Source organism: Vanessa atalanta, chromosome 17 (genome assembly GCF_905147765.1).
Source record: "Vanessa atalanta chromosome 17, ilVanAtal1.2, whole genome shotgun sequence".
In the NCBI taxonomy this organism is placed as follows: Eukaryota; Metazoa; Arthropoda; class Insecta; order Lepidoptera; family Nymphalidae; genus Vanessa; species Vanessa atalanta.
The window spans coordinates 6,605,726-6,618,256 of NC_061887.1; positions in this window are offsets into that span (position 1 = coordinate 6,605,726).

The window sequence follows — 12,531 nt, forward strand, 5'->3', positions numbered from 1 at the left end:
TAAAATGATTATGAAAAACAATTACGTAAAAGGTATTTATTAAATTTTGATTTATAATAAAGTTATTCTAAAGGGTCGGGATCGAGTAAAAACAAAATACGTAGGAGTAGATTAATTACTAATTTTTGTTTTTAAAACATAATTTTTATTATGCATTCCTCTTGTTTGTTTATCGTTAGTTAAGATTATCAATTTGAAACTGTGATGATGATGTGTCCTAATCGCTGATATTGGCCACGATGATCACCCTAGACAGGGAAGGGAAATTGGAAATTGCACAGGATATATTATAGTGCACAGAGTGTGTGCGCAAACAAATATCTTGTATTTATTACTTTACAATCGATGGTACACTCAGACATGACTGGGAAGAATTAAGGCACTAGAACAATGGTTTTACATACTTTCGGGGCAAAGGAGTGTAAACACGGCTGATTTCTGGGTTGCTAAAGGGCTTTTTGTTAATAGACAGTATTTTTATTGACAAGACTCAGGGCTTGAACCGATGACCTCGGGGTATGCAGCATTGTAAGCTAGCCACTTGATCATGGATGAAACTTCTTTAAAAATGTTTTTAATATTTAAATGTATGTGGTATTGTAATTTATTTCGTTTTACTACAATTCTTTGTTTATTTAAGCCTTAATTACAATTTTGCATAATTTAAGCCGGAAATTTTATACATTTACAAGTTAAAACATAAAATTTCTTCACTAAAGTGCCCAAACAATGTCCCTGGCACGTCAAAATAATGGGTATTAGAAGAATCTATAATTACAGCGAAGATATAAGAACAAAAGATTTTAAATAATGAAGAGATTTTTTATTATTATGTTAATATACAGCGAAATGTTTAGCATATGTACAAACAAAGGATTAGAGAACAGCGGTGAAGCTGGCCATCACGTTATAAAAGAGCGTCATGTCTTTTGCTGCCATGGGATACGATTCGGCCTAAGGCACACAACATTAAGCAAATTTGATAACGAAATCAAAATATAATTTCAAAGAAATATAAACACTTGACTGAACATCAATAGAGTTACAATAACCTGGATGATTATTTTTATTCTTTCAACCGTACAAAATTATACCTACTAAAATTTTAAATAAACTTACACATTACTGTTTCAAATAATGTCTAATAAATATATCACGTAATATCGTCTGTGAAGGAAAAGCAATTTGAATGGACAAAGCGGTCTAATATAAAACGCAAATAAACGTTTGAAAAACTACCAAAGATAAGTGTTCAAATCACAAAGCCGTTTCGTGAAAATATGCGATCCACGAAGTGAATGGATCGCCGCTCTATGATTCAGAGGCGCTCGAAAGTTTATGATATATGAAAACTTTATCCAATGTATTATAATACTATATCCAAATTTTATTACAAATATTATTTTATAGTGTAGGTTCTAGAATATTGTTTTATAATAAATATAGTTTCACATCACACATCTAGTCCAACTTTATATTTTACCAGCGTTTAGGCATGTCACTAGAAGTGTAAAGTCAATATTGCGACTAAATCGAGCGATGCGTTAATCACCATATTGATTTTAAGGAGGAATCGTTTTCAAAATTTTCGAGAAAAATCATAAGGAATGAGACTATTCAAGTCTGTTATGTTTAATTACTTTATCCGTCCGAGGGCTCGTATAACTTCATATACTATGGGGATATGACTTTTATTTTTGTATGCACATCTTCAGATTCACCTATTTAAATCAAAATATACTTTATTCAAATAGGCTATTACAGACACTTTTGAATCATCATTTATCAAACTATATTAAGTGAAGCTACCACAGGTTCGGAATGCAGCACATGAATTTTTAAGCACCATTGAGGTCTTACGGCATACAGCATACAGCATACAGAAAAGTCTAATATAACATAACTAACAATGTTAAAAAAATTATATAACCATAAACTTAACAAAGATCTTTCATTTCTTTTACAAAATTATAACTGTTTCGGGATAATATAACAAAGAATAGCTTAGGAAATGTATTTTATTTTGAATGGTTTTGATCGCAACCACGTTAAGCTTGGTATTCACAACGAGAACAGACTATATAAACTTCCAACTTCCAGGAGAATTTTAAAACTAAGACCCGAGATATCCCAAAAGTTAGAACACGTGGATATTAACCGAAAATTTTGGGTTCAAATGTGCTACCAATGAATTTTTAAGTGCTGATTTTTGTGTTTACAATTTATCTCGTGTTAAGCACAAAAGAAGGAAACATTGCGAGGATACAATATCTTGGCTGAGAATCTGCAACATGTTTGTCCACCAACCCACATTGGAGCAGAGTGAGAGCATAATAGCAAGACATTTTTAGTGGAAATTAGCGACATAGCTCATATATAAAAATATTTCAATCAAACATAACAAAAAAATTGTCAAATACGCAAAGATTAACGCACACTACTACACCTATTTTCTGCACCTTTTAAATCTTCAGAAAAAAAATCACATTAGAATACTATTAAGTTGTTGCATAAAAATCTAGACTCGTCAAATAAAAGACGAGTTTATAGTCAGACATAGACTATTGTATAACTATGCATATAGACTATGTGGAAAGTTCCACAGTTCAAGCTTCGCAAAGAGGAAAAAAATCATAAACTTTATTCTTTAGTATTGATGTTGCGGAACCGTTACAGATAATATAACAAAAATCATAGGCTTTATCAAAAACAAAGAAAAATAAAATAGATCCTACTCTTTACAAACTTCAACTCATAAAATTCATTCTAACATGTAGAAGCAATTTTATGATAAAAAATTGAAGTCACAGTTTGTAAATATCCCACAGCTGGGATATAATAACAGCAGCTCGGCTATAATTGAAGAGGAAGCCTTAAGTTTTGGTGTTTGAGGCGGCTGCTTTTTTGTTGGATGAAAATTGTTAATTTTCAATCTTTATAAAGTACCGTTTTGATAAAAAGGTTTCAGTGATATGTTCCAAATAAATTTTAATAAATACAAATAATTTTATTAATGATATATTACAGTTGTGCAATAAAGTTATAGTAATGAAGATCTTTTATATTTTATGATAACTTTAATTAAATATTATGATCGCGCAATAAAGCCCAAGTATTAATTAAAACAAATTAATTATGAAGAAATATTAATAACTAATTATAAAAAAAAAATTAACTGTTGACTATTGTCGTACAACGCTGTACTAGGCCTAGAACGGATCTACTAAAAACTCTTAATTAAATACAATTAATTGGTTTTTGACTCGAGAAAATCATCAAATAAAATGTACAAAACATCATATTTAATAAATTATTTCATTGAACTTCAAACGGTTTGTGTCAGAAACTGGCAGAAATAGCCATTCAAATTCTAATTCATTAAATATTAAATTAAATATGAAAAAGTAATAATATTTATTTAGGTAACAATTATTTACTTTAATGATTTAAATAATATTGATCAAAATGAAAATGGAAATGAAAATTATGTTTCTCTAATTCCACAAATAGACACATATATGATTATATATACTGGCAACATTTATGAATGGATTAAATACTTATCATAAAACATGAGATGCGTCGTGGGACACCAGATTGCAACGAACTTGCTTTTGCTATAGTATATTATGTATAAACAGACAAAATTGAATAAATTAACAAACTTTGAGAATAATTAAATTACTTTGAGAGTAATAAAATTGTTATTTAAAAACGTATGTATTAATTATATTATATATAGAAAGAGACAGAGAGAAAGAGAGGTTACTTTATGGGTCATAACGCTTTTCTAAGAGTAAAGAATTGTTGTATTCTGCCACTCTCAGTTCACTAAAGGAAATAAATGAATTTGAATGTATTATATACAAAACGAATATTGTATTGGCCCTATTAGATAGTTGCAAGGTAAAGCTTTGTAAATAAAATATTCAACTGATTCAGCTGTTGCTGATTCGTATTTGTGAAAAATATATTTTCTTTATGTAATACTATTTACAAATGCAGAACAGTTAAATGAAGCGTAGTAATAGTATAATGGAAAATAGTAGTTATTACAATATTTTACAAAATATTTAATGTATTTTGTAGATAATTTTTTTTACGCAAATGTGTACGGAGAAATAATTTAGGAAATTTGCAATCAAAGTATTTCCCTCCTACCTTAATGAAAAAGTTTTGAAGGTTTTTAACGGTGCAAAATCAAATGGCGCTTTGGTCTAAGTGAGTTTACCACAGGGTGAAATTTTAGGACCTCTGCTGTTTTTAATATACATATATAAATGATTCGCCTAATTTTGTTAATAAGACATGCGACATTGTACTTATTTTTTAACTTGACAGAAAGATAAACAACTATGACGTTGTAAGTATTGCTCTGACACAGATTTTTTGTTGGTTCGACGTAAATAATCTAAATGCAAAAAAGACGAAATATATTTTATTTTCCCTGCCAAATGTCAAGTTAAATTCTCATGGTTATTTTGAGTAATAAAAGATTTGAGATTTTTGAGTCGACGGTTTTTCTAGGTATTACTCTCGACTCCAAACTTCAGTGGGGACCCATTTGTATGCCCTAGCAGGGAAACTGAGTAGTACCATTTATACAAATTAAATAATTCGAAAACTCACAGACATAAGTACTGCTAAGGGTAGCTTATTTTAGTAATGTTCATAATTTTGCGTCATATGTATTGTTATGGAGTAATGCCGCATATATTAAGATTGTATTAATTCTGCAGAAAACAGCTATCCGAAGTACAGACAATGTTAGTTCTAGAACATAATTACACGAAAATTTGTGTATAAAAGGCTGTTTCAAAACAAATTTATGATAATATAATGTTTATACGAAAGAACATACAAAAATATTCCATCAAAATTGATATATATTTGCATACTATTAATACAAGAAATAAAAACAAACTTGTAAGCCCTCCTTCCCACTTGAGAGAACGTTTTTGGGTAATGGTATATGCATATATAATTAGATATCGAAAAAAAATATAATAAATTTACCGTTTAACAAATTTTAAAAGTTTATTAACACTAAATTAATCAATAAATCTTATTATTAATTAAAATCGAGTTTCATGACAGGACCGATTGGACAACAATTGTAAATCTGTTTGTTTGAAAAGCAAGTATGCGAATTTCTTGCCGATTCTTCTCGCTAGAGACAGCTTTCCGAAACGTTGGTAGTGTTAAAATTATTGACAATTCAAAAATGCTTTATTGTAAAGTTTACTTGAATAAAATACATTTGATTTGTGGAGATAAATTTATAAAAGGGAAAAAAAGATTACAAGGTCTAACCTACCAATACGTTACTCGCTTTCCGCAACTATAATATATATTTGTGTCTCTTCTCATACAACATAAGTGGACTCATTTCTCTTTTCAATAGCTACGGTTATCTTTTTCTTGAGAACCTGTCTTTCCATACAATATTATGAAAACTTTTATATTTATTATATTTTCTGTCAGTGTATAAGACATGATATTATGAGCACCTATAAAACCAATTCACTAGAAGCAATTTTGTATATTATGGTTTATATTTAATTTATTCGACAAATATCTACCGTTGTGAATACGGTCGGTAAATACGAGCTTAAATCATTTGATTAGTTAAACTCAATAAAATCTTCTTAGTTCGTAATTTTGTATAAATACTAAATTTGTATAAAAGTAAAGTAGTGTAAGTCAGTAACAGCTTGTAAATGTTCTACTACTGGGATAAGACTTTGGTGGATACATATGAAGCAGATTTTCGTACTACATATTCAGGTTGACTAACGATGTTTTCTTACGCCGCAAAAGATAGATGAATTGTGAACAAGAATTAAGCTCATGAAAATCCGCAATCATGGGTTAATATTCACATGCTCTTCGTTGTCAGGACACCTCGGATTATTTTGGAACAGTGCGTACATTTAATTAGTAACTTTATCTCTGTGGTTTTCTACCAAAATTGTCTATATTATCAAATTATTAGTACGAATAACAAATTAAACTAGTGGGTCGTCCGCGAAGCTTCGTGTTTATTCAACAGAATTTTAGGAATTTCGAAACCTGTGACATGTTTTGTTTTGATTTAATTTAATTCTAAACTGACGGTGTCTATTGGCACGTTTTTCATTTGTTTTTTTTTTATACAGCCATATACAAGCCGGGCTTGTAATTTTATCCGATCTTTAAAATTATTTATTAAATTGCTATCAAGAATCCTCTTCAATTTTATGCACATCTACGCCTGGAGCTCTTCAAAATAAGACCATAGCCGATCTTCTGAGTGCAGCTATCGTCCCATAATCACTGGGACAAAAATCGGTTACGCTATTAATATATAAATAACAATACTATTTATTAATACTTAAAATTGGCTTGCTCATACGGCTATACCTTCATTATATAATAATAATGTATTTAATTTTTTTTTATGACAAATTGACGCCGTGACTAAACTGTTATGTGGGGAAAAATCAGTTTTGTTGTTGTGGATTTACGTATTTTTAGGAAAATCATTTTTTCACCATTCTCGTCGTACCACGTTACTATCACTGAAAGTTTTTTCGGAAATACGAAATTTATATCATGCTTCAACGTCAACTCAACCTCGTGACGTTAGATAATAGCACCTGCTGATCGTTGAGTCAGCTTTACCGCGATTTTAATGACTAAAGCTCGCCGGTGGATTGTCGTAAAACCTGGGATTAAAATACGGATGTTCCCATACGGAGGTCAGGCCTGATATTTATCAAATAAAATAAAAGAAAATATGCTGAAACTACTCTAACAAACTCTACAGTACATCGGCTACGTTTGCTTGCGTATCAGATACTAGCCGTTAATAAAATCGCTGTTCAAACTGGAACACAATAATACTGAGTACTACTATTTATCGGTAGAATATCTGATGAGTGGGTGGTACCTACCCAGACGAGACTGCACAAAGCCCTACTACCAAGTGAAATATTCAGTAGTTGCAATCTTTTTACACTCATTAAATTGGTACAAGATTTTATCCAGAAATCATAATAAAAAAATATAATGTGTAGCCCACACACATCGTCCTTATAGATATATATATATTAGCGCGTACGCATTTGTATGTATGCATTCGTGTTATATAAATAATATGATTGCTAATATAAACTTGTAGTATTTCGAGATCTTGTCTATAACACCACTCACGATTCACGTAAACTGTTTAAAATACAGAATAACAAAATATTTTGCGAATAAATATATCTGCGTACCGTTTTATTGTCGCTATTTGCTTCTTGTAAAACTTTTAACGGCTTATCTACTTTTCTCCTGTTACGTTAGTCATAAGATTGATCTTCCCTGTCTTGAAACAAGGGTTTGTGAAGAAAATCTAAAAGAACTTGGTGAATTATCTCTTGTTGCTTAATGCATTGTGATTTTAATTGACTTTACAAGGAATATCAAAGAATCTTACTACAAATAAATCGAGTTTTTTAGAATAGTTCTTTTTATATTCGCTTACGAAGTTATCTTCGGATTTTTCTAGTCCTTTTTCGTAGTATCAATACGAATTTATACCTGTGTAAGAAAACCTACAAAACCATGCGAATATATGCATATTACATATCGTAAAATTTAATTGGCAGATCACCATTACGACGATCCTTTAAAAGTTCGCGTGAAACTTTATACGCTCAGGCAAAAATATTTACATATAAAATTGTTTAGAGGGTGTATACCTGTCTCCTTCTTTCGTATATACAATCAATGATGACAGAAAGAAATAAATCAGTGTTTAACTAAACATCCGCTTAACAACGTTTATAAGGCCGTAATCTTTCTTGCTAATAATATTATTGCGTGTCGTGAGAAAAGAGTAGTGGTTTGGCGCCTGTACTATTTCCTGTCGTTTCGGATATCTGTCCCATTGTGTAATATAAGAGAGGAAATCAGAGGCGGATTGAATACCTTATGTGTCCTACGCTAATGACGTATTGCTGTCCCTTACTTCTTCTATGCATATCATTCGACTTCTTTCGATGTGAAAGAAGTCGAATGATATGCATATTTCAATTCGTTAATTTTAATATCTCCAGCGCAGTTGACCGATTTCTCTCAAAGGAGGATAGTCGCCGTGACCGAAATCGTTCAGGTGGATATCATCACCATTAGTTATTTAGTCACCTGAACATTTTAAAGAGCTTTAAGAATGAATAAAGTCTGCGTCAAATCAGCTCTAGATTATTGGTAAATATAATTAATAATCCACTTAGTAGTATTTAATATTTTGTTAAAAACATGAAAATCGGTATTTAGGCTTATTTTCTAAATAGATGAAACTTGGGATGAAAGTTTGTATGGTAGTTTCTTTCAATGTTTGAAATATGGAAATCGGTGTTAAGATTTATTTTATGAGAAAATATAAGTGCATATGACTTTTTCGAAAATATATCAGCTAAAGGATCTGTTAACTTTGAAACAATTTTACGCTATGCAGAGTTAAATGTTATCAATTTTGCTTTATATTCGATCTTATGAATACTGTATTTGATATACACGTCAGTATTCATACAAGTACTCTACAAAATGTCATATCCTTAAAATTTAATACAGCGATGTATTCCGTACTTCGTAAAAGTGTCGAGGTATTGGAGCGAATCGAGCATGTATGCCAGTGCCAAAGTACCTCGCTATTTCTACGTTGTATTATGAAGAAAGTAGGTTTCTTAAACAATTGGCAATTTCAACATAAGATTTGTGAATTTCAATTTTTAGTTTTCCTTGTTCATATGTTTTACAGACCAAGATTTGCTTGTATAATTTTTTTATGTAGTGTAATATTTTAAATTTTATTATAAAATAGTTTTAGCCCATGGATTCGCGTGTTATATTGGTAGGTTTTAGTTATTAAAAAATTGTAGTGTCCTTCGTGGGGTTTCAAGCAGAACAAACTTTATCAAATTCGGTTCAGCGGCTTAGCTGTGAAAGCGTAACAGACAGAGTTACTTTCGCATTTATAATATTAGGATAGATTATACGAATCTCGGCAAGAATAAAACTATTATATCTTTTTAGTATATTATTATTTATATATTATATATTATTTTTAGTTTCCGTTTATCTTTTCTTTTTATCTGCTCGCTCTGTTCAGGTTAAATTATCTTTTAATTATTACAAATATTATCGTATTGGTATTATTTTTTTGCTCTTATGTTATTAATTTCATGCACACAAGGACATCTTGTAAGCTCGAGCGTCATTCATACTAATGAACGCTGACAATTCTACATGGGGCGGGAGATTCGTTTATCCTATACATCCTTCATGTGAATTGACATGCAGTTAGATTTTATTTCAGAATTATTTTCTTCCACCATGTTTTAGTATATTACTATACGTACATATAACTATACAAATATAAGGTACTTTCAAGATGTGAAGGGACAATTGCTTCGCGTGTATTTTACAAGGCTCATAGCACTCTTGGGATCGTTGGGAAGATATTGATCTCAATAGTGGAAACATGTCTAGGTGGTTTATTCTGATAACCCACACCACTGAGACACGTGAATGAATAGCACAAGAATATTCGAGCATCTTCGACAGTTGTACAACTAATTGAAGTTGGTACGCGTCTGTACCAACTTCAATAAGCTGATACTTTGACTTGTTCAGGTTATCATGTAGCTTTCTTTGTGTGCTACAGAGATTAGGATTTATTTATATATATATATATATATATATAAATATATAAATTTATAAAAAGAATATGTATTTATATATTATTCTGGGGAAAAGAGTTAATTGGGACGTAATTATTATGAATCAGAGAGCACAAGATTTTTAATAACGTTGACCTAGTTAGGGTTGCCATAAAATTATTAATATCTTCATAAAAATATATACTGTTTAAGTATAGGTACCAAAGTTATATCTTCGTAAAATAAAAATGTATAGAATTTTTCGAATATTTTGTTTGCAATTGTAATAAAACATCTGAGTAAATTTTGCACGTCGTCAATAAAATTTTGACTTTTAATTAAAACTTATATTAAATTCTCACTTCGAAAACGAGTATATTATTCAGAGTACCTACTAGTTTTTATTTAGAATGAAAATGCGTAGTATTGCTATACGTTTGTTTTTGACTTAATATAAAATATTCTTGTTACATAATAATGTTGTTCTTTTGATGTGTTTAAACGTGCGACATCGATTGGAATTTACTTTCAGTTGAATACATATTCTAAGTTTACGCTTTTAATGGAGTTTATTTATTAGATCATTACCAAGTTTTTGTTAGTACAAAAAGTAACTTGGAATTTATATAAAAATACTAAACAAATAGTAAAATGACATTTGAACACTTGGATGAAATCAGGGGTAGTTGTAAACGTCAGTGAATGGTTTAAATCATCAATTCAACTTACCTGAGTTGATATTGGAATTAGAGAACGGTACGTTTTGAGTGGGCGAAGAGAGTGCAATTACATAAATTCTGTCTAGATCATCGAGTTTCATAATTGTTCTGAAATTGTAATTGCATTGCTGAGTAAAAGTTATCTGACGATCCTATCCTGATGAAAAACTTTTTTTGGCCAAATTTATTAATCATATTAATATATAAAGAACGAGAGTAGTTTATATTTGTTACCAATAACAAACACGTCATGTATTTTTTTTTTTAAATCTTCTATAAGTCTTATTATATGATATTACAGATTATAGATATTAATAGACTGTAAAAAAAGAGAACGCGTTAAAAAAAATATAGGCCAACTTTTGGCTACTAAGTACCCGCACACGAGTAAAGTATGGCTGTCACACAAGATAATGAAGTGACCCCGTTTGTAGTACGACTATCTATCTAGATACATTAATAATTTGAGTAATATAAATAGGCAGCGACAAATAGTCCAAGGCTCTTTTTTCCTCGATTGTTAACTTAATATATTTTTTGTTTGACATCTATTGATGAGGTTACAGTATCATGCAGAGAAAAACTGAAGTAAGATTTAAACAAGAGAAAATCATATATGTACACTATACATATATGTTTTTCTTATTTATTTCTATAAAGATGATGGTCGAATTTCGAACACAGAGCGAACTCTTACAAACAATAATGTATAAGGCCACTCCTAAGAGCATAGTCAGCTTGTCACACTATTCTACGGCTATGTTATGGAATATTTCTTTTTATTCAGAGCTATTGTCTAACATGGAGCGCACTTACCTATACTCTATTCTAACCATAAGAGGAAAGCCAAATAAATAACATTTGACAGCAAACTGACGCGATATTATTAGTCGAGAGCTTGATTAATCTATGATATTCACTATGGATTTGCGAAAAAATGGCGTTATGAACGTCGACGAAACTGTTATCGGAATTTTGGAAGTGAAATTAAAGTGGAAATAAGTAGTTAAGTGTAATAGTGTTGTATTATAAATAAATATATATTAATCATAAACTCTTAGTAGGGCACAATAGAGCTGAGTTATTAGCAAATATACGTAAATCTAAGGTATGTTTATCTTTATTCCTACCTCTATTGGAATATACATATGGAATAAAGTATAAAATCGTAACTAATACCATAAAAATGACTTTATTTATACGCTTTCACGTTCAATTACTCAACCGATTATAAGGAAACTTTATATACACATTATCAAGGGTATATATACTACATAGCTATATAAAATAAAGTACTCGAGGAAAATTATTTCAATGAAAATAAATGAATATTGTCAAAACTTTCTGTTGTACGTTTATATGTGTTTTCTTATCAGCTGATTCAGTTTATCGCGGTTATTCGTATAGATATAAAATGCTTCCTAACACGAATTTATACAGGAAAATATTACAATATAGTTTTTTGTTGATAGAAATAAATAATTACTGTATTGAAATTAAAATTATTTCAAACAAAGAATGATGTTCAAATTCGGAAAAGTGTTCGTGATTATTTTTTTTTACTTTATATATAGGATTAGAGAGTTCGATACAACATTTTTATTTAATATAATTAAAAAGATAACTCAATAGATGTTTACATTATATAAAATAAGTTCTATTAACAAAGAGTCTCGTACAAATAAAAACGGGCAAACGGATTGTCTGAGGCTTAAAGGAACTGATAAACTGGAATCCGTCGTAGTGTAGTGTAGTATAAATGAGATTGCAATGTAATTAGTGGGAAATAATGAAATAACTCCTTTGTGCTCTGCGAGAAGATGAACGAACGTTTTAATTGAGTTATCAGTTCGACACTAAAATGTACTCACAAGTAAATGATGTTTTGTTTTCATCACCCGCTGTCAGATTTCAATCACTTCTAGTTACGATATATTTGCTTTGCGACACATTTTTGATTTTTATTCACATATTTAATTTTTTATAGTGTTGTGTTTAATTGTTAAATTTAATTCGAATAATTGATTTCTTCGATGGCTTTTCTAAAAGCCAAACACTCTGTATACACTTCTTGGTGGGATGAATAAAATACGTTAAAGTAATTGAATATTAATTATAAATTG